Source organism: Rutidosis leptorrhynchoides, chromosome 3 (assembly GCF_046630445.1).
Source record: "Rutidosis leptorrhynchoides isolate AG116_Rl617_1_P2 chromosome 3, CSIRO_AGI_Rlap_v1, whole genome shotgun sequence".
Taxonomy (NCBI): Eukaryota; Viridiplantae; Streptophyta; class Magnoliopsida; order Asterales; family Asteraceae; genus Rutidosis; species Rutidosis leptorrhynchoides.
In genome coordinates this window covers 308,072,191-308,097,898 of record NC_092335.1, presented here as the reverse complement: position 1 = coordinate 308,097,898, position 25,708 = coordinate 308,072,191, and positions in this window count along the sequence as shown.

Below are 25,708 nucleotides of genomic sequence, written 5' to 3'. Positions count from 1 at the left end.
ACCTTAAAATGCAGAAAGCTCGTGAGACTATCATTGCCAATGCTGTGCACAATGCTACTAGAGTGAATAAGCTTGAGCTTGATTTAAAGGATATCAACATGAAATTGAAAACTTCGATGGAGACTGTAGAGAAAAAGGATAAGCTATTGGAAGTAGTGGAAATAAAATGTGTTGCAAAGAGGGTAGAAAAAGAAAAATGCATGGAAGAGAAGGATAAGCTGGTGAAGGAAAATGAAGAGTTGAAGAAGTTGCTTGAGGAGAAGAATCAATTGTTGGAGGAGAAGATTGCTGCTGCTGCTGATGTTAAGAAAAACTTTACTGATTTAAAAGCCAGTATCCCTGGTCTTGTGCATAGGGTGTTGGGTTCTAAACTTGTGGGTGAAACTTTCAACAGGTATTTAGTAGCATCTACATAAAGTGATCTTGCAGATGCAATGGAGGAAATTTTGAATGCCCTTCCTGTGAAGCCTGACCCTTTACCAGATGCTCTTTCGAAACACATGAAACCAGATACTGATGCCAAGCTGCAGTTGGCCATTGCGAAAGTAACTTCTTTGAAAATTGATTCTGTAAGTGAGGTTTGTGCTAGGGAAGAGGTATCAGCCAAGGATATTTTGGATGTTCCTATTTAAGAACATATTTTCTCTGTAATAACAATATGTAATAACTTGATGCTGATAATTTGTTTGTATATACTGTTGTTATGCTTAATACTAGCATGCTCTGTTGCTTTTATTATATTGCTGCTATACGTATGTGAATTTCATATATCATGTCATATGAAATGATGTTTGTCTTAAACTGATTTTTGATTATGTATTGAACTGTTATCCGTCGTTCGTTGTCCGTAATGCATCATCATAGAATTCCCCTTTATGGATCTAAAGTATACTGCTACCTAAAATGTCATTGTATATTCAGGTTAAAAATTGTATATCTGGTTTTTATTGAGCAAATCATGTATAATTTTATGATTGTTGCGTAAACAATGTATCCGTTCTCCGCTCTGCTTTAGCTGAATTATTTTATGAAGAAATATCGAGAAGTCTTTCAATAACTTCTGAAATAGGATATAAATTAATCATAATGTTGGTATTCTGTCTATATGTTGTAATATTTGGTAAATGTGTTGGAGAAAATTCTGTTTATGGAACTAGCGATGTTCCGTTTAGCGTGTTGCATTTAGGTTTTGTGCGGCTTACAAAATACACTTGTATTTAATGTTTTCTGTTTACAAGTTATAAATGGATTTATTCCATTGTGATAAACCATTATGTATGTCATGACATTATGAGATCTTTAGTTTTGCCTCGGTGCCCTCTAGCGAAGTAAACACTTTACGCTAGCCGATCCCTTGTGTCTATAATGTTGACACAAGAGCTTCTACTATCGGGGACATAAAAATGCCTTGCCTTATGTGGGTAGGAATGAATGCCATGCTTTACATTCGTAAAGCGTAATGCTGTGCGTAAGAAAAATTTAAAATTTTTTATTGATAACACTGTCACACATACAACATTTTTGTGAAATATCTTCGTATGGGGTGATCAAGTCCCAATCAGAAAATTACAAAAAGTGTATTGTGTTGTTGCCTGAACTGATGAAAATTAAAAATGTGATAAAAACTGTTATGCGAGATTCATGCCGTTATACTGTCATCCGTGTACCGTGTTGCGTCCTGCTTTCAATGTTGCCACATTTTAGGTGGTTTGAAGTACCCGTTCACATCATTTCTAGTGAACAACTGCCATGATGATTTCCCCTGACAAAATTCCCTGGAGCTTCATGAACAACTAATCTCTCCCTTGGTGGTCCAACATATTCAGAGTGTATCACTGTTACACCGTTTGGTGTTGGGAACCGCAATTCTGCATGCGGTGTAGAAGTAATTGCTCTGAATTTGTGAAGGGTCCGTCTACCGAACAACGCACTGAACCGTGATCTGCCATCAAGAACTGTAAAGTCTACAATTTCTGTGCGGACTAAAGGGTGTGTTCCCAGTGTGACATCCAGTTTCACTTTACCAACTGCTCTTATTGATTCACCAGTGATACCAGCAATCTTTAAGTTTGTGTAGCGTAGCCGGTCCTTCACACTGAACGGATATTCCTTAAAACAATGTAAATACAAAATATCTGCTTCACTACCTGTGTCAGTATAAATGCGAGTGATGTTTCTGTTTGCTATTACAGCTGAAATGACCACAGGCTCTTCTAACAGGCACCAATTTGGAATGGTATGAAATATGATTGAAGCATACATCCAACTCTCCGTTCTGCGTTCTCCGTCTGCTTCATTTTCCTTCTCCTCATTCCATATGACCTTGATGTGCATTTCTAGAGTTAGATCCCTTTCATCATTTCGTTCTTCCTTTCTGTTCCAGTCACGTCATTCACCGTGACGCACTTTTCCATGCCAAGAAAAACGTTTGTTTGGATCATTTCGCTGATACTTTTTTCCTGGCAACTGATGATTCAGCTCGCCAGCCTTGATCTTTGCAATGATCTCTCTGATTAATGACTTGCAATTATCTGTTTCATGTCCATATGCCTCATGGAAGTCACACCACTTGTCACTCTGTGGTCCCTGATGCTCTTCCATAGGCGGTGGAGGGTGAAATGATTCCTTAATTGGCTTTGTGAACAAGATTTCCTTTGGAGTTTTTGTTAATGCCATAATAAGTGGATGCCTGTCTAATGGCTTTCAATGGTGATAATTGTCATTTGGATGATTATTTCCTCTCCAACCGCTCTGCTGTTGCTGGTAATTATTGTCATAACCCTGTTGCCTCTGATAATTGTCATTCCTGTTCCGCTCTCTGCCTTGCTGCCTGAAGTTTCTCTGGTAATTATCCACTCTTAGATATCCCATTTCACCTGCTCGTAAATGCTTCTGAGCAATACCCAACGCTTGATGTAATGTCTTTGGAATATCATAACGCAAAGCATGAATTAGTCATCCAAAACGTCGCTGATCGAGACAAAATATAAATCCTGAAATAAGCTGAGACTCTGGTATGTCTGGTATTTTCTGACATTCAATGCTATAACGCTTCATGAAATCACTCAATGATTTATTCTGATGCATTGTTATCTCATGTGCATCAAGATGTGACAATGTGCAGCTTCTCAAACTCTGATACTGCATCACGAACTTTGCCCTTAAATCAAGAAAACTGGTAATACTCCTTGGTGGCAAACTAGCAAACCACTCGCGTACCATTTTTTGCAGTACCATTGGAAACATATGGCACGCAGTTTCATCTTCCCAATGCTGCAACCTCATAACTCCTTCAAACATAGTCAGAAAATCCTCTGGATCTGTTGTACCATCATAAACACCGATTGATGGAATTCCCAAATTTCTCGGTAATGGATAATCTGCAATTCGAGGAATAAAACACTGTGTTGATTCTGCCATTGCTGGTGGTTTGATAGCTTCATCACAAGTAATCAAAGCAAACAAATTATCCACAACTGTTGCACGGATGGTTGGTTGTGCTAACTTTTGTTTAAATCGTGATGGCGCTGTTTTAGTTAAAATTCCATCCAGTAACTTGCTAGCCATTTCTTCAGTCATAAAGAACTATTCACCTTCTTCTTTAAAATTCCAATCATCGTTCAAAAAACCTTCATCACTGTGTTGATTGTCCGTATCATCAACTAAAGCATTCAACTAATTGAATAGCTTGGACAATTGTGATTTGGAAATTGACTTTCCTTTGCTGTTATGCCTAGCGTTCACATCAGAAGTCTTCTTGAAAGAGACATTATGTGCTCCTCGCCTGGCCTTCCACATTCCTGTGCAGGAACCTTCCATCAATGGTTTTCTCAATCGTGGTATGGTTTCATGAACTTGACCATCTGATGTGTCAGTGTTCAAATGATCTTCTTCTTCAATGGAAGTCTCTTCGAGAGTTAACTGATGAACTGGTATATTTTCAATGAGGTTTTCATCGACAGGTTTAAGTGTTGTTTTCGATGAGGTTGTTTCAGTTGCCTTCGTGCTCTTGGTGGTTTTGGTAGTCTTTGAGACGGGTGGCGCCATCTGTTAGTATGATTTTCCGTATAGCGGATGTAAGGTACTAGTACAGAAAACTAGCTTCTCAGCGTGTGGCTTATACTGTTGATTGTTGTTTGCCCTCGAGAAATAATCTCTGCAGACCCGGAACACGGATGTAAGATCTGTGGGGTGGCCTCAATCAATCTGTGGATCAATCTGTAATGATCCATCTAGCGCACTGCTGCTAAGCAGCTAATGTTATTTTTAGAGTGAGAAAGAACTATGTGAGAGAGAAAGTGTACTTCTCTCTGACTGAAGTTCAGATCAGAATGATGTCAAATGTGGTGACCCAGGGGGTCTATTTATAGGAGTAGAATGTCCGAAATTCACGGGATACACGTGTCAACCACTTAATGGTTCTGTTACGTGAAGTATCCGGAATGTCAGTGGCGTGTGCTGATGTGGCTGCGTGCCGTTCACGTGCGGAGTTAAAAGGGCTTATGCATAGAAGCTACCTGCAGGGCTTATGCTTGACGCTGGGCGGCAAACTCTAAAAACTGCCAAATTTCATTATGTCTTGTGCTCTTTGATCGAGTTTTTTGTATGAAACTGATGTTTTTATGCGTGTATCTCCTAGGATACACCATTAATTTACAGTTATGATTAGAATAAATAATCTCCAAAACTTTAGAGATTACATAATCACCGTAGAATATTTCTCCGATGAAGTTATAAATCAGTACTTCATCGTTTGTTGTTGTTGGTATCCCTTGGAATCTATGGGGTGTATGACGTTGATGCTCGTGGGACAGATTGTGAAGTTGAGGTTCAAAATGCGATTGTTGTTGGTGGTGGTAATGGTACTGTTGGTGTTGTTGTCGGTGGTGCTGTTGATGTTGATGTTGATGGTGCATGTGATGTCTGCAAGTTGTGCATCATATTCTCCAAAGTCACTACTCGAGCGCGAAGCTCGTTGACTTCTGCTAGTACATCGGGATGATTGGCGGCTGGAACGAGTGAATGAATAAGATCTAGAAGTTTAGATAATATATAATCATGACGGGATACTCAGGAAATGAGGGTGTAAATGGTGTTTCGTACTGGTTCGCCGGTAAGTGCTTCAGGTTCTTCGCCGAGAGGGAAATTTGGTGGGTGGAAAGCATCGCCTTCTTCTTGTCTCCATTGACTGAGTTGGCTATGAACTCATCCCCAATCCATCCAGAATAGATGGTGGCTAATAGGGTGATCCATTCCGGTTACACTGCTTTCGGAGCTCAGGTGGATATCCATATCGGAATAGCTGTCGGAATCCGATGAATTTGAACTAGTTGAAGGATCCATCTCGTACAGAGTAGGTAAAAGATTTTTGAAATGAAATAGATTATAGGACTAGTTTGGTATTCCTCAATACATAATTTACATATATATTTATAATACCAGAATCCCATAAGTTTCGGAGGATTTTTCGAAAAATGTCAGACAGAGTTTACTATAATAGATATGTAAAGATATGAATTTTTCTATACACTATCTATGTAATGAATGCAGTAAGATGCGTCTAGACTTAAGATGATAAGCAGATAATTTTCGACAAAAATGATAAGCAAAACTTTTTGACATGCAGCTAAGGTCGAAATCCAGACTCACTAATGCATCTTAATAACTATCGGTCAGACACACTAATGCAAGACCTGGTTCGCTATGACCACCGCTCTCATACCAACTGAAATTCCCCGTTAATATTGATTATAAACGTTACATAATAATTGATTTCATTGCGAGGTATTTGACCTCTATATGATACATTTTACAAACATCGCATTCGATTTCAAAAGACAAACTTTCATTACAGTGATAGTTGACAAATATGCTTACCATTTCACAAAATAACCAAACTATAAATGACTTAATAATAATCTTGTTGAACTCAACGACTTGAATGCAACGTCTTTCGAAATATGCCATGAATGAATCCAAGTAATATCTTTAATATTAGCAAATGCACAGCGGAAGATTTCTATAATACCTGAGAATAAACATGCTTAAAAGTGTCAACCAAAAGGTTGGTGAGTTCATTAGTTTATTATCAATAATCAATTCATAATTTTTAATAGACCACAAGATTTGCATTTAATCAATACACATAACCTGTGTATAAAAATCATTCATATGAATTGATCACCTGATAACCCATATTAACGAAATGCATTAAAATATCCCCAAGGATAAACAGAACCACTCGTCTGTAGAGATAGAACCATTCGTCTGTAGAGAATAGATCGACAGAACCACTCGTCTGTAGAGAACAGAACCACTCGTCTGTTAGAGAATTTATCTATCTTTAGGATTCGCGTCAATTAGTGGCAATTATAATAAACACTCATTCTTATGTTACCAAGCTAATAGAGGTGATATCCGGTATAATAATCCAATCATAGAATGTAGTTTTGAGTACTTGTGTCTATTTCGTCAAACATTTATAAAAGCATCGCATGTATTCTCGGTCCCAAAAATATATATTGCAAAAGCATTTAAAAAGGGAGCAAATGAAACTCACAATACTGTATTTCGGAATGATTTACGCATATGACGGCACTGAACAAGTGCAAGGTTAGCCTCGAATTCACGAACATATATTAAGTATATATATTTATATGTTGGTCAATATCTGTCTAACAATTTAGGTCAAGTCGTAGTGTATCACAATCCTAATGCTCGAGATTATTATACAAAAGTCAACAAAAGACATCTAATCCAAAAATGGGTTTCTTAAATATAGTCGTTTTATATACTTAAATATATTTATCAGATTTTATTAAAGTAAATAATACAAGTCATTTAATAATAAGAATTTATATTAAAATTTATATAAAAATTTATATATGATAAAATATGCTTTTATATATCTCGGGTAATAAAATTTATACAGTTCATTAAATATCATACAAAAATATAGTGGTATGTAGTATTAATGTAATTATATTACGTGTGGTAAAAATACCTTTGTATCACATATTTATTTGATAAAATAATATTGATAATAATAATAATAATAATAAGTAAAAGTTGTATTATTTTCTAATAATAATAATAACTATTATTCTACTAATAATAATAACAATATTTATATTTACAAATGATGATATCGATTATGATAAAATGATAATTCTAATTATGATAATTTTAATAATAACGATACTTTTTATTATTAACTGTAATAATAATAATATTTTATAAAAATAATAATTCTATTCAAAATGATAATTTTTAATACTAACACTAAAATGTTAATAATAATAATATTTTATAATAATAATGATATTTCTATTAAAAATGATAATTTTAATAAAAATGATAGTTTTAATGTTAATGATACTTTTAATAACAATAATAATGATAAAAAATAATAATAATAAAAACAATATTTTTATCTAAATTAATATCTTATAATATTTTAGCTTCATCATGATACTTATACTCATTATTTCCTAATCGATTTGTTTAATAGCTTGTAGTCCTCTTTTATATCGTATTCATAATAATGATAATAATGGTAATCATAATAATTAAGTGATACTAATATTAGTTTTAATGATAATGATAATAATAAATATTATAATAATATTTAATGATAATACTAATAATAATAATAATAATAATAACGATAATATTAATAATAACAATTTTTAATGATAATACATATATTAATACCGATAATGATAATAATAACAATAATAATTATTATATATTAGTAATAACGACGATAATAACGACGATAGTAATAATAATACTAAAATTAATAATAATTCAGTTGGCTATATCTTTTAATCCGCTTATCGAAACCGTACGCTTTCTAAATGAAAAGTTATTAATTTTTCGCCAGCTTTTCAACGACATGCATATGATATACCTTATCTCAGTAACATATGTATTAAATTCATGATTTATCATAAACTATTTAACGATGAAATTAAGCATAAAAGCATGAATAAATATATATACTCGAACATTAGTCAGGGATACACTATTAATATATAAAAGACAAGATATGAATGCTCACGTATCAATATTGTGATTCAATATTGCAGGAAAGTACGTAGACGCAACGGAAATGATAAACACTTGATTGACCTCACGAGCATACCCTCGAACATTACCCATAACCTCCATAGCTATAACCCATAATTTCCTTAGCTTTATCCCGCTTGAAAAACCATTTTGAAATCATTTGACAGCGCTCCGTCGTAATATTTTATGTATAATACTAATAATAATACTCCTCACTATAAGATTAATAATAATATTAATCTTAATAATAATAATAATATAATAATAATAATAATAATAATAATAATAATAATAATAATAATAATAATAATAATAATAATAATAATAATAATAATAATAATAATAATAATAATAATAATAATAATAATAATAATATGTAATATAGATATTGAGATCGAGAGATAGATGTAGTGAAACGTAACCAGACTGAGTTCGAGCTTTATAGCCTGAAACTGGACCCCACCAGCTCCGCGATCGTGGTACTTTTTAAGCCTACACCTCCGCAATCGCGGAGGTTCCTGTCCCAGTTCATCCATGATCAAAAACGTGGGCTTCCGACAGTTTTTATATTATTATATATAATATATTTAATTTATATAATTAATTATATATTATATTATATATACGTGCATAGTTATCTTGTAATTTTTGTTTCGATGACTCGTACATTGTCACTCGAATTATGTCTCAGTTCCGGTTTTTCAAACGATGTTTCGTAGGCTTAGAAAACTAGCACTTTACATTACGCGACGTGTACCTTTATTAATAATTAGACTTAAATCAATGAAAAACTAACCCACTTAAAGTGTAACTTATTCGTTTGAGGGTTTTGGTCATTTGCTTCTTTAAATTATCGTCTAGTTATATATATATATATATATATATATATATATATATATATATATATATATATATATATATATATGTATATATATATATATGTATATATATATATATATGTATATATGTATATATATATATATATGTATATATATATATGTATATATATATATATATATGTATATATATATGTATATGTATATATATATATATATGTATATATATATGTATATATATATGTATATATATATATATATATATATATATATATATATATGTATATATATATATATATAAATAACATTTTATAACTAAATTAATATTAAATCTTATTACATTTGTAAAATATATATATATATATATATATATATATATATATATATATATATATATATATATATATATATATATATACATATATATATATATATATATACATATATATATATATATACATATATATATATATATATATATATATATATATATACTTACATTTTGAAATATAAATTTGTAATATTTATATATAATTTTTCAAAATTAAATATATTTCAAAGTTCTTTATATAGTTTAAAATCGGTTTGAAATTATTGTTTAGTAATACTTTTATCTTTTTGAAACAATAAAATATATTTGCAAAATTTATAATACAATGCTTTAGTTAAGTTCTTCAAATTTTACATTCATAAACATATTATCTTATAAAATGTTTTAATAATAAAGTTATTTTTAAACTGAAAACGTTTTAGTACTAAAAAGAATATGAAAATTTTGTTCTCCCAAATAAATATATTTAAGAATCATTTTGTTAAAAAGTTAAAATAATGGAAATCGTTATATCATAAAACTTTTTAGAAAAATAAAAATATATATACACTTAATCGGTTTCAAGTTCCTAAATTTCCGTAGTTTGGTGAAACATAGGATAAAGTCCAATGGTTAAATAAACGTATGAAATCATTTTTGTGTAAACCGTTGATATCCATTTTCGAAGTTATCTATATTCCTAAAATTTCACTTTTACCCTAGATAATATGAAAGTTAACTAGTTAACACCTATATAGAAAATCGAACAGGAAACTCCACTAACCCTTGTCTAGTTCCCGTTAATTGACACTTTTGTTCTTACTTGTAAATCACTTTACCAATTATTCTGAATACCATTAAAAGGAAAGGTTTCCTAAATCAAAGTGGACCTCTCAACAGAGACCCGTAATCATATCAAAATGTATCTGATAATTCAATTATTTGATATTATCTTCTAATTCCATCGATAAACATATTGAAAATACATTCATACACTTAATACTTTGTTAACATTTTCAAGTTATAATATATATACATATATATATATAATCATATCCATTTATATAATGGTTCGTGAATCGTCGGAGTTTGGTCGAGGTTAAATGAATGTATGAACATAGTTTAAAATTCTTGAGATTCAACTTAACAAACTTTGCTTATCGAGTCAGAATAATATAAAAATAAAGTTTAAATTTGGTCGGAAATTTTCGGGTTGTCACATAAATCGCGTGAGCATTCATAATATATAATGACGCGTTAGTATTCGGTCATCCCTGTGGTTGTGTAGATTGGGTAGTGGGTCATGTGAGTAAACTATGGCGCTTGAGTGTTCGGCCAACCTCGTTGTCGTTGCGATGGAGGTAGTGAATAGCGTGAGTTTCGAGTTCACTAGGGCGCGTGAGTATTCATCCATCCTTCGTGTGTGTAAGGTTAAGGATTAACCATGTGTATTTGTGTATGTGCGTATATATATTGATGTGCTTGTAGCTAATCTTGTGGACTTGGCTTGATAGTATCTTGCTTATAGCTTTCTTAGTTATACTCAGGCATGGTATTTGTTTATTAATTGTTGTTGGTGATACGTATTCATTCTATGCATATGTATGGGTATAGTATGTTTACATTCACTAAGCTTTATAGCTTACCCTCTCGTTGTTTACTTTTTTATAGATTCACAAGGTGGAGGTGGCAAGGGTAAGCATGGGGACTATTGGAATACCGCGTGATGCTTTAGAAGACATTACTTTGGATTTGGCTTAGGATTGGGTAGTATAGTCCCAATTACCATGCTCGGTCTTTTGTTGTACTTAAAATGCTTTTGGGTCGAAGTTGTCATGTTATTGTATTAATGGGTCGATGGAGTCCCGAAGGACGAAATACTTGTGTTGTTATTTGAAAATCCGTTTATTTAATGTTTGGGAACTGTTAAACATGGTTTTGGTTGTTATCGGATGAGTCGGGGTCGGGTTTGAGGAGTTAAAATTTACAATTGAAGTCAGTATCCGATTTGGCCTATTGTCGCGCCACGACACCTTCCCACGACCCTAAGAGAAATTTGAATGCCGAGCTAAATTGTGGGTCTAGGAGTCATAGTCAGGAGGAGGTCGCGTCGCGACCTGAGGTCTTGCGTCGCGATCGATATCTAAAACAGGCAACCAGATGTAGATCAAAGCTCGACATTAAAAACGTGCTTGGGATCGCACTGCGACTAGTGAGCATCGCGTCACGAGAGGCCTGTAAAAAACAATTTTTTGTCGATTGATTGGTGTAATGTTTTAATAAACAGGTTGGGGTCGTTTCAAGTGGTATCAGAGCATGGTCTAAGGGATTTAGGTGACTTGGCATAAGTACCTAGACTTAGACTTTCGTGTTTGCTTAGTTGTTGTGGGACTTGTAGGAGTACGGGTCGGACCAGGGATTGGTTTGTGCCTTAGTATGTAGTTAAACTAACTATGTGATGGTTGCATCGTGTTTATGTTCGTGTGTGTGCTTATTTCACGCGTAATAATGACTAGCTACCATTGTTACGAGTGCAAATCATGTCTAAAGAGTGAGGTATGAAAAGTGTTAAGAAAGATGGGGTAGTGTTGTGTATGTGGGTTTACTTGCATCTTGTTTCTTAACCGATTTTTAATCTTTAGAATGAGGACGAGAAGAAGGGCTTCAAGTGGGATGCAAGTTGATGATGATGAGTTGACGGCTAAGATTGAGGCCACCTTGGTGAGTTATTCTGTCATTTTTACCGAGATGGTTAAAGAAGTCTTTCAAGGGGCGATAGAAGGACAAGTAACCGATTTTATTAAGGAACAAGTAGGTGCAATTATTCAAACAGAGTTTGAGAAGAGGTTTTCTAAACCTTCAGTTGAAGATAGTGGAGAGGATGTCCCTCTTGATCATGGGTTCCTAGGAAATGCGGAAAGAAAGGAGTTTATTTATAAAAACTTCATGATGACTAATTCTCCTACGTTTACCTGGGATCGCGATCCTTTGATAAGCACTGGTTAGATCTCGGATGTCGAAGGTGTTTTCGCACGAGTGAACGCCCACCCGACAAGAAGACGAGACTTGCTACTAGTTTGTTGAGGGGTAATGCGAAGAATTGGTTGGATGGTAAGATCGATATCGTTGGTGAGGAACTGTTTATGGGGTTATTGTGGGACGATTTTAAGAAGGAATTCCTCGAGGAGTTCCGAACACAATCTGATTTGAAAAGGTTGCGGAATGAATTGCGAAATTTGAGACAAGGGTCTATGGACCTAAATACTCTTAGGGCTACCTTTTTGACAAAGGCCCAATTTTGCCCTGAATATATCGAGAATGATAGGTTGTTGATGGAGCATTTTCTTAAGACCTTGAATAATGATTTTTGCAGGAAAATTAGCCTTGGACAAGTGGACTCTTTTCCAAAACTATTTTCTGTGGCTAAGGGTTTTGATTCATATGCTATGACGTTGATCGATGATACTTCGGGTACGAGAAAAGTTGATTCATATGGTGCTCCGAGCAAGAAGGCTAATAGTGAAGGTGGGAGCATGGGGAGCATGAAAAAAGGGGTGTAGGATTCTAGTGCGTCTAGATGTTACAATTGCGGGGAGAGGAGTCACAATTCTTAGGAATGTCTGAAACCGTCCTCGAGAGGTAGTGGCATTTTGTGTTTCAATTGCCGTAAAGAAGGGCATCGCAAGACGGAGTGTCCCGAGCTAGTGGTGATGGGCACCGCGAAAGGACATTAAGGTACTTTTAACCTGGTGATTGTATGTTGTTTATTTTGTAATAACATGCGGTGTGTATGTAAGCCTTGGCTATTTGTACTCTCCGTTGGATAAAATTTTAACGAGCGGTCGGCTTATGATTGTGGTTTTGGGTTGTTGCACTCGGTAGATTGTGTGGTTTGAGGATCCTGCCATGACTCTAGCGTGTGACTCTTATTGCATTGGTAATTGGGGTTGTATCCTGGTCGTTAAATTCACTCGAGTGAGACCCGTAAGATGTTGGTCGGGATAGTGTTCTAGTGGGTAGAATACTTATGTGTTCATGTAAGTTGGCTTAGTTGCTTGCGGTGGATGTGGGTTAGTGATCTCTGTGCGTCGGATTCACTAGAGTGTTATCCGTGTGTTCGAATCACTCAAATTCGTGTGTCGATACCGCATGGGTAGAATGGTGTATATCGTGTATTCGTATCTCCATGGGGTTAGTGTGTCGTGTATTGTATCACCATGCGATGCTTCATGACGTGTGTTCGTCTCGCTTAGGGTGTGGTAAGTCGTTGCTTGTTGTGAGCGAAGTGGTGAGTGACATCCTGGCGTAAGGATTCGCTCTTCGTTGGCCACTTGAGGTAATGTGGTGAGTGATTCCGTAAGATCTCACTCTTCGTGACGACGATTGCATTTTGAGTTGTGGCGAGTGTTGTTCACTCTTTGTTAGCCACTTTTACGTGTGTGATATGTGGCGAGTGTGGTTCACTCTTTGTTGGACACTTTCGTGTGTGTGATGTGTGGCGAGTGTTTTCGTAAGAAGACACTCTTCGTCGGCCACATTTGAGTGTGTATGTGTGGTAGTGTCATCCGTAAGACACTTTCATCGGCTACGTACGTGTGTGAGTAGTGTTACACCTTTGGTTGACTTGATTTATTGTGTGGAGGTAACCGTGCTAATGGTAGTGACGGGCGAGAAGCCTTGGTGTTTCTAAGCATATCCTTAATGTTAGAGGAAAGATCTATTAGGCTAGCTGTGCGGCCTAGTGGAATTGCGACTAGCGGGTGATGCTAGAAGTTGTGGATGTGAGCCGTGAGGTTTGTTTGATATGTATGAATTCAAGTCAACGTGTAACACCCCAAACCAAACCACGAACAACCCGCGTAAAAATAACAAATAATTTTTTTTTTTGCTGGAACAGCATATGGCGCGGCGCGCCAAACTGGTCTGTCCCAAAAGTCATGAAACGCGAAAAAGATCGGCCACTTCCCGACATAATTAGACAAAACGCTTTTAACCACATATTCAAACATGTAAAACTAACATGATTCAAACATAAAATAAGTTTATCAAAGCGGGTCCCACATCGGCCGTTTTACGAGTTTCATATAAAAGTTTGAGTTTCGACCACATTAAGTTTAAATACCAAACGACACTACGAGCATGGTGTTTGGGGTTAAACTACCCAAGCCTCGGTCAAACTCCAAAAGCTAACACTTCCAAAAGGCATCCCCTATCAACAAGCGGGAACTCTACTCCAAAATAATGCCCTTACCCTGGTCCACAACCGAACCTATAAAAAGGTAAACAACGAGAGGGTAAGCAAAGCTTAGTGAATGCAATAATTATACATATACATATATAATATATCTACTTGCAAACACTTACACAATACCGTACACAAGCTAGCAATTCGGCAACCATGCAAAACATTATGCATATACCAATAACCGGAATTCACATTGAGCTAGAAATAACAAAAGCATATAGTTCATAATTAAGTATGCTAATGCACAATTCATACAACCATGGTTAACCATTCGTAAAAGGAATGGTACTCTAATTTCCCATTGGTGTTCATAACAACCGTTAGTGCACAACACATATATCAATAACCCTTGGACAACACATATCCGTTTATAAAATCGTTAGTGTACAACACATATAACACTAAATCGGACAACACATATCCATTCATAAATCATTAGTGTACAACACATATAACACTAAATTGGACAACATATATCCCTTCTTAAAACCGTTAGCGTACAACGCATATATAGGTTTAAAATACACTTCAACACAAGGTTTATGCATTAATCACAAACATTAACTAACTTAGATCCATTTTGACCCATTTGACCAATTTAAGGTCAACACCCCCATTTCGGCTCATTTACTAACCCACACAACGCCCACTTACATAAATATAGGTGTGCTAGCGATTTACTAACTAATTTAAGGTTCATTAACAACAATTAATACTTGAAAAACCCTAGTTAGTCCTCTTAGTCAACATAACCCAAATTCACCCAAAACACCCAATTTACTAACAAAGAGGGTTTTAAGTTCACCATAAACCCTAACTCTAACCCTTACACAAAATTGAATCAAGAAATCAAGATTAGAGCATACCACTACCACCAAAACATAGCTAGGAAGTAGATGAACAACTTTAGAACTTGAGCTTAAGCAAGAATCCTCTTTCTTCTTCTCCAAAATGAGTTTTCTCACACTAGGTTATTACTCTCTCTCTAGAATTGAATGGATGAGGTTGAAGTAGATGGAAATGGAGTTAATGAGGCTCTATAAACTGATCTAAGGCCTTAAAGTCGGCCCTTTTGTGAATTTACCAAATTGCTCTCAAAATATCTAATTTAAAAGAAAGAAGGAATCTGTCACAGACAAACGGCGCGGTGCGCCAAAAGGCCGCGCGGCGCGCCACTCCCCCAGATCAGATTCTTTTTCATTTTAAAATGTACAACGAAACCCCCACTTCAAGCATCTTATGTACACTTTATGTACACAACAATTATTTGGGTCTTACAACTCTCCCCCACTTGAACCGGAGCGCGTTCTCGCGATCCAAGTCGCATGACAAGAAGGAAGATAAACCAACACAAACTCTTCGGGCTCCCAAGTAAACTCGGAACCCTTACTACGACGCCATTGAACTTTAAAAGTCCTAACCTCTTTATGTCTCAACCTTTTGACCTTCTCATCGAGGATAGCAATCGGTTCCTCAATATACTCTAACTTATTGTTTAGTTCAATCTCGTCTAATGGCACCCACGAAGAATCATCCGCAAGACACTTACGGAGATGGGAAATATGAAATGTGTTATGGATCCCCGCAAACTCTTCGGGTAATTCCAAATGATATGCGACTTCACCAACATGAGCTAAAACCTTAAATGGCCCAATAAACCGAGGAGCTAACTTCCCCCATTTTCTAAACTGAATAATGCCTTTCCATGGCGAAACTTTAAGCATCACCATGTCACCTTCTTGAAATTCGATCGTTCGTCTACGTTTATCGACATACGACTTTTGTCTATCTTGAGCCTTTTTCAAATGATCCCGAATAATATCAATCTTGTTATTCGTCTCCAAAACCAAATCGGTACTCCCGATTTCTCTTTGACCTACTTCACCCCAACAAATTGGAGTTCGACACCTTCGCCTATATAGCATCTCATAAGGTGGCATCCCGATACTAGTGTGATAACTATTATTGTACGAGAATTCCACCAAAGGCAAATGCTCGTCCCAACTACCACCGAAATCAATAATACACGCCCGTAACATATCTTTCAAAGTTTGATTTGTACGTTCGGTTTGACCGTCCGTTTGAGGATGATACGTCGTGCTTAATTTTAATTGCGTACCCATATCTTCATGAAACTTTTCCCAAAACCGAGATGTAAAACGGGTATCTCGATCCGAAATAATAGATACAGGAGCACCGTGTCAAGAGATGACTTCTTTGATAAACAACTTAGCCAAGGTCTCCGACGATATCGCTTCCCGAATGGGAAGAAACAAAGCACTTTTCGTCAATCGATCAACTATCACCCAAATCGAATCAAATTGGGTTCTCGCCATTTTAGGTAACTTTGTGATGAAATCCATGGTAATGTGCTCCCATTTACACTTCGGGATTTCTAACGGTTGTAAATTACCATACGGCTTTTGGTGCTCGGCCTTAACTTGCAAACACGTGACGCATTGCTCAACGTACTTTACAACATCACGTTTCATACCCGGCCACCAATAATCTTTTTTTAAGTCAAGATACATTTTCGTCGAGCCCGGATGAATGGAATACTTTGACTTATGTGCTTCATCAAGTAGCACTTGTCGATAATCACCCATCTTCGGCACCCACACTCTTCCTTGAAAAGAAAACAACCCACGCGAACCCATAGTAATGAATTCCGATTGCCCCACAATTCGTTCCGCATGCTTGTTGTGAACGTAAGCCTCTATTTGAATCACACCAAGTTTTTCAAGAAAATCGTTAGTAATAATCATACGTAACAATCCCAATCGTAACGCCGGCTGATGACTCTTTCGACTTAACGCATCCGCGACCACATTCGCCTTACCCGGATGATAAAGTATTTCACAATCATAATCTTTCACCACGTCCATCCACCTACGTTGACGATAATTTAAATCTCGTTGATTAAAGAGATGTTTCAAACTCTTATGATCCGAATAAATCGTACTCTTGACACCATACAGGTAGTGGCGCCAAATTTTCAACGCATGTACCACCGCCGCCAACTCAAGATCATGAGTCGGATATCTCATTTCGTGTTCCTTTAATTGTCGAGAGGCATAAGCGATGACTTTACCTCTTTGCATTAGAACACACCCAAGCCCATTTAACGAAGCATCACAATAAACCGTCATGTCTTCCACCTCTTTTGGCAAAACTAACACCGGAGCTTGACACAACTTCTCTTTTAACAATTGAAAAGCAATTTCTTGCTCGTTCTCCTAAACAAACCTCGCGTTCTTCCTCGTCAATTTCGTCAACGAAGAAGCGATCTTAGAAAAGTCTTGGATAAACCGACGATAATAACCGGCCAATCCGAGAAAACTTCAGACCTCCGTAGGCGTAGTCGGTTGTCTCCAACTCTTCACCCTCTCAATCTTCCCCGGATCTACTTGAATACCGTCTTTGTTCACAATGTGGCCAAAGGAATTGAACCTCCCTTAGCCAAAATTCACATTTGGAGAACTTAGCATACAACTTCTCCTTTCGTAATGTCTTCAAAACCTCCCGCAAATGACGTTCATGTTCGTTCATACTTTTCGAGTAGACTAGTATGTCGTCAATGAACACAATCACCGACTTGTCCAACATAGGTTGGCACACTCGGTTCATAAGGTCCATGAATGCCGCCGGTGCATTCGTAAGACCAAAAGGCATAACTACAAACTCAAAATGCCCATAACGCGTTCGAAAAGCCGTTTTCTCAATATCTTCCTCACGGACCCGCATTTGGGGATAGCCGGACCGTAGGTCAATCTTCGAGAAATACGTCGCACCTTGGAGTTGGTCAAACAAATCGTCGATCCGAGGCAATGGATAATGATTCTTGATCGTCGCTTTATTCAACTCCCGGTAATCAATGCACATCCGCATACTACCATCCTTCTTCTTCACAAATAAAACCGGAGTGTCCCATGGCGAAGCACTCGGTCGGATAAAACCCTTTTCAAGCAACTCTTGGGTTTGATTTAACAATTCTTGCATTTCCGTCGGCGCTAAACGATAAGGAGTTTTAGCAATGGGAGTAGCTCCCGGAACCAACTCAATGCGAAATTCAACTTGTCTTTCCACCGGAACACCCGGTAACTCGTCCGAAAAAACGTCTTCGAATTCAGTAACCACCGAAATTTCACGAATGGGTGGTGACTCATCACGAGTATCAAAAACATGGGCAAGAAAGGCCATGCCACCACTATCGAGGAGACGACGTGCCCGTGCAAAAGTGCATATCGGCACAAGTCTTCTATGCTTATCACCGTGAATAATTATCTCTCCCCCACTTGGGGCCTTTACACGAATAAATTTTTCATGGCATGCAATATCGGCTCTATTATAATCGAGCCAATCCATACCAACAACGATATCGAAATCGCCCAAAGTCATCGGGATAAGATCAATCTTAAAGTTTTCGGCACCAAAAACGACATCACAATTTTTACACACATCAACCACTAGCGCCGTCTTGCCATCCGCTATTTCAACTTCTACCGGACGACTCAACTTAACTAGCGGTTTATTTAACTTAGGCACGAATCTTGGAGAAACAAACGATAAATTGGCACCACTATCAAATAGGGTTCGTGCTGGATTAGAGTTAACCATGAAAGTACCTGAGACAACTTTGTTCGATTGTTTGGCTTCATCATTGGTCATCAAATAATTTCGACCCCTAGCCGTACCCGCCTCCTTTTCTAACCGCTTAACATTATCATTGCACAACTCGGGACACTCAGGCCTCTTGTGCCCTTTTTTACCACAATTGAAACAAGTAAATTTGGGTGTGGAAGGTGAGTTGGGGAAATCACGAGAGATGTGACCTTTTTTCCCACAAGTATAGCAAGTGGGTACATGACCACCGGAGCCACCTTTCTTCACACTATTAACACTTTCGGAGCCCTTCTTGTTCTTTTTGTTGGAAAAGCTCGATTGACTCGAATTCTCGAACTTCCTCTTTCCAAAAGTAAAACTACTCTTTCTCAACACAAGCGCTTCAAAACCCTTCACCATATTGAACAATTCATCAAAGCTCTTCACCACGTTCACACTAATTTCCTCTTGATAGTTATCATTCAAGATTCGATAGAAATCTTCTTTCAACATTTTATCATTCCCGACATACTCCGGGCAAAATTGGGTCTTGGACAAAAACACGGATTTGAGAGTGTTCAAATCCATCGACCCTTGCCTCAAGGAACGTAGTTCATCCTTAAGCCTTGTAAGATCGGCCGAAGTTCGGTATTCATCGAAAAAATCCGCCTTGAATTCATCCCATGTGAACTCCATGCATTGTTCTTCGCCATAAAGTCGGATCTTCGCGTCCCACAACAATTTAGAATCACCTCTTAACATGCTACAACCATATCTCGTCTTTTTATCAAGAGGGCATTCACACGTACGAAAAGCCCCCTCCATATCGGAGATCCAACGGGCACTCTTAAGTGGGTCACGTTCACCATCGAAGGTGGGAGGTTGAGAGTCCTTGAAATTCTTATAAAAGAAGTCCCGTCTCCCCACATTATCCTCTTGAAGAACAGCCTTCACTTGCTCCTTGACTACATTGACTAATTGTTTGTCAATCGTATCTAGAAACATTTTCTTAACATTCTCGAGGAACTCCGCCTTTTGACGTTTAAAGATGGCCTCAACTTTGGCCGTGAACTCAATGTCCTCACTCGTACTTCCATCATTGGTGTCGTGTCCATTTCTCATCTTCATTCTATAAAACAGAATTTAAACAACGAAATGAAAGGACTCAACACATATGTATATACATATACACCACACTACTCCATCTTGCTCGACAATGGTCGTACATTACTTGTTTGACACGATTTGCACCCGTAACAACGGTAGCTAATCATTGTTACGCGAGCACATCGCATTAACTTGCTAGTACCACGTCCATCTCGCTTGATGATTGCTAAACACAACACAAAACCAGTAGCACAAGGTTAGTTCACATAAACCAAAGTACTAACAATTCCCGATTAGACCCAAAGTCCTACAAGTCCCGCATAAAGCGTACACACAATAAAGTCTAAGTCAGGCACCTATCTCAAGTCGCCTAAATCCCTTAGACCATGCTCTGATACCACTTGTAACACCTCAAACCAAACCACGAACAACCCGCGTAAAAATAACAAATAATTTTTTTTTGCTGGAACAGCATATGGCGCGGCGCGCCATATAGCCGCGAGGCGTGCCAAACTGGTCTGTCCCAAAAGTCATGAAACGCGAAAAAGATCGGCCACTTCCCGACATAATTAGAAAAACGCTTTTAACCACATATTCAAACATGTAAAACTAACATGATTCAAACATAAAATAAGTTTTACAAAGCGGGGCCCACATCAGCCGTTTTACGAGTTTCATACAAAAGTTTGAGTTTTGACCACATTAAGTTTAAATACCAAACAACACTACGAGCATGGTGTTTGGGGTTAAACTACCCAAGCCTCGGTCAAACTCTAAAAGCTAACACTTCCAAAAGGCATCCCCTATCAACAAGCGGGAACTCTACTCCAAAATAATGCCCTTACCCTGGTCTACAACCGAACCTATAAAAAGGTAAACAACGAGAGGGTAAGCAAAGCTTAGTGAATGCAATAATTATACATATACATATATAATATATCTACTTGTAAACACTTACACAATACCGTACACAAGCTAGCAATTCGACAACCATGCAAAACATTATGTATATACCAATAACCGCAATTCACACTGAGCTAGCAATAACAAAAGCATATAGTTCATAATTAAGTATGCTAATGCACAATTCATACAACCATGGTTAACCAATCGTAAAAGAAATGGTACTCTAATTTCCCATTGGTGTTCATAACAACCGTTAGTGCACAACACATATATCACTAACCCTTGGACAACACATATACATTTATAAAATCGTTAGTGTACAACACATATAACACTAAATCGGACAACACATATCCATTCATAAATCATTAGTGTACAACACATATAACATTAAATTGGACAACATATATCCGTTCTTAAAACCGTTAGCGTACAACGCATATATCACTAACTTGGACAACACATATCCATTTCTACAAGTAAACACATCATATACGTACATGTATACTTATTCCACTCACCTTACGCCTTCGCTGAATCAATAAACCAAGATTGAATCTTCAAGGTAACGCACCTATTATAATGTACATATAATCAATCAACCATTCAAGTAGGTCAAACTCACAACACTCACCATTACTAAGTCATTTTGACCCATTTAGGCACTTACCCTAAAATCGGGTCAACTCACACCAAAACCCTAATATTAGCCAAGATAGGTTTAAAACACACTTCAACACAAGGTTTATGCATTAATCACAAACATTAACTAACTTAGATCCATTTTGACCCATTTGACCAATTTAAGGTCAACACCCCCATTTCGGGTCATTCACTAACCCACACAACGCCCACTTGCATAAATATAGGTATGCTAGCGATTTACTAACTAATTTAAGGTTCATTAACAATAATTAATACTTGAAAAACCCTAGTTAGTCCTCTTTGAGTCAACATAACCCAAATTCACCCAAAACACCCAATTTACTAACAAAGTGGGTTTTAAGTTCACCATAAACCCTAACTCTAACCCTTACACAAAATTGAATCAAGAAATCAATATTAGAGCATACCACTACCACCAAAACATAGCTAGGAAGTAGATGAACAACTTTAGAACTTGAGCTTAAGCAAGAATCCTCTTTCTTCTTCTCCAAAATGAGTTTTCTCACACTAGGTTATCACTCTCTCTCTAGAATTGAATGGATGAGGTTGAAGTAGATGGAAATGGAGTTAATGAGGCTCCATAAACTGATCTAAAGCCTTAAAGTCGGCCCTTTTGAGAATTTACCAAATTGCCCTCAAAATATCTAATTTAAAATAAAGAAGGAATCTGTCACAGACAAACGGCGCGGCGCGCCAAAAGGCCGTGCGGCGCGCCACTCCCCCAGATCATATTCTTTTTCATTTTAAAATGTACAACGAAACCCCCACTTCAAGCATCTTATGTACACTTTATGTACACAACAATTATTTGGGTCTTACACAACGCGTGACATGTGACACCGGGGGTAGACCCCGACAGGGGCAAGTTCTTGAATCTCGGTGGTAGCGGTGGGAGTTACATAACACTGCATCAGATGCCTCCTTATACCTACTAGTGTAATGTTTGACTCCGATAAAGTGTGGTCACCTTGTACTTGGGTACCGGTGAGAAATTCGAAGATACAATTGTGATTGGTAGTGGCGTTTGACGGGTGTTAATGAATTGACAGATTCAAAATGTCGAGGTTGAGTGCCTTGTAGTAAGCCTACAGAGTATTGGTGTATATGACCAGCGTTGAGACCGGTCATGTGTGTGAGAAATGACAAATTTCGCGAGGTGTTATCATCTTGCCGGTGAGAGTGAAGGATTAAACCCTAAGTAAGGGAGTTTTGTACCGGGAGATTTCAGTATTTTCCCTGTTGGGCGGTACAAATGGGGGTTCACTCGAAAATGGTGAATGATCTGTGATTTTTCAGAAGCGAGGGTGCGTGTCGGTTGGAGTTACTAAGGAGCTTGTGGGAATTCCCACCACCGTGTGCTTGGTTTGGATGACTCAAAGGGATGTCGATTGATGATGGTACTTAAACCACAAATTAGAGTGCGTCGAGAAAGCAGTGGCAGTACTTGTTGAGTGGTTAGAATGTTGTGTGACAAGGGAGTGGAGACCTATAGGATGCAATGGTGGCTTCGAAGGGTCCATGGTTTATTTTGGAACTCGAAGAGTTTAGGGATGCGTATCTTCCTGATCAATATGAGGCTTCGATCGTGAAATTGTGATCCGATTTAAGTGGGGGAGAGTTGTAACACCCCGAATTCTGAAACCCAGTGGGGTTGCGGCTCGACCTATAGTTGTAGCGGCGCAACAGTGTACTGATTCGGTTGTTTTGTTATTTCTTTTAAATAAAGAGGGCAACATTGTCATTTTACTTTGGTGCTGGGTTTAAGTCATCAAAACTGGTCAGCCTTCAATCCTTATCCTCATTTCATCATCTTCACCCATCATCACTTTGAGAGAGAGAGGACAAGGGTTTAGAGTGAGAAAGCTTGGAAACTTGAGGAAGGAGGTTGATTCACAAAAAATTCCAAGTATTAAACTTGTTCATCTCGTTCCTAGCTACGATTTGGTAGTGGTGGTAAGTCCTAACTCCGAATTTCTTATAATTTGATGATAGGGTTTGAGCTTGCATATTCTTAATATAACCCATCTAGCTCACCAATGGGTGATTGAAGCTAGTTGATGGTGTTGTTGACCCTTGTTGGTGGGTTTTGGGTTGTTAAAAATTTTGGCCATGTAAAGGCTTGTAAATTTGATTATAATCAGAATGATTAGTGATTATGTTGGTGTTGGAACTCAGGTGAGGGTGTTTGGAAGCCTAATTTTGAAATGGGTCAAATTAGGGTTTGTAAATTGATTTGGGAAAGACAAGTACTTTGTGCTTAAATTTTGTTAAGAAGGGTAAGATCCATTTTCACTAGCGTTAGTGATTATTGGTGAGTATGGGCACAGGTTGTGCTTGTAAGTGTAATTGGGTCATAATTGCACTAAATGTCAATTTGGGTTGGTGGTAATCCACCATAATTGTGTTATTTGCTTGTGTGATAAATGGAATAGGTTCATTCCATTGATGGATTGCGGATTCGGGAGTTGCATTCATCAAGGCTTTAAGGTGAGTGTAAATATATTATATGCATATGTATGCGTAGGGTGGGTGCTGGTTTGGCAAGTGAGCCTCGTGCGTTCGGGTTCACTTTACATATGTAGGAGAGTGGGGACCCCGTGTGTTTCGGGTTCACATTGCTCGTGTGTGTGTTTTGGGTGACCACCCTTGTGGTAGTGATCTGCATGAGCATTCGGATTCACAATGGCGTGTGAGCGTGCGGCCAACCCCGTTGTTGTTGTGTTAGTTGGGGTGTAAATCGCGTGAGTATTCAGATTTATAATAACACATGAGTATTCGGTCATCCCCCTGGTTGTGTAGATTGGGTAGTGGGTCACGTGAGTAACCAGATTCACTATGGCGCGTGATTGTTCGGCCAACCCCATTGTCGTTGCGATGGAGGTATGAATCGCGTGAGTTTCGGGTTCATTAGGGCACGTGAGTATTCGGCCATCCTTCGTGTTGTTGTGTTAGTTAAGGGTTAACCATGTGTATTTGTGTATGTGGGTATATATATTGATGTTTGTAGCTAATCTTGTGGACTTGGCTTGATGGTATGTTGCTTATAGCTTTCTTAGTTATACTCGGGCATGGTATGTGTTTATTAATTGTTGTTGGTGATACGTATGCATTCTATGCATATGTATGGATATAGTATGTTTACATTCACTAAGCTTTATAGCTTACCCTCTCGTAGTTTACTTTATTTTATAGATTCCCAAGATGGAAGTGGAAAGGGTAAGTATGGGGACTAGTGGACTACCGCGTGAACTTTAGAAGACATTGCTTTGGATTTGGCTTAGGATTGGGTAGTGCAATCACAATCACCAAGCTCTGTCTTTTGTTGTAATTAAAATGCTTTTGGGTCGAAATTGTCACGTTATTGTATTAATGGGTTGATGGAGTCCCGAAGGACGAAATACTCGTGTTGTTATTTAAAAATCCTTTTATTTAATGTTTGGAAACTGTTAAACATGGTTTTGGTTGTAATCGAATGAGTCGGGGTCGGGTTTGAGGAGTTAAAATTTACAATTGAAGTCAGTATCTGATTTTGCCTGTTGTCGCGCCGTGACACCTTCCCACCTCGCCGCGACCCTAAGTAAAATTTGAATGCCGAGCTAACTTGTGGGTCTAGGAGTCTGAGTCAGGAGGAGGTCGTGTCACGAACTAAGGTCTCGCTCCGCGACCGAGAGCTGAAATAGGCAACCAGATGTAGATCAAAGCTCGACATTAAAAATGTACTTGGGATCTCGCCGCAACTAGCGAGCATCGCGTCGCGAGAGGCCCTGTAAAAAACCAATTTTTTGTCGATTAATTGGTCTAATGTTTTAATAAACGGGTTGGGGTCGTTTCAATTCCAAACGATATCGTGAGTGACAATGGCACATAATTTGAAGGTAATCCCTTAAGGAAATGGCGTCAAGAGCTAAATATAAAGCAAACCTTCACTTCAGTTGTGCACCCCAGGCCAATGGTCAGTGCAAAGTC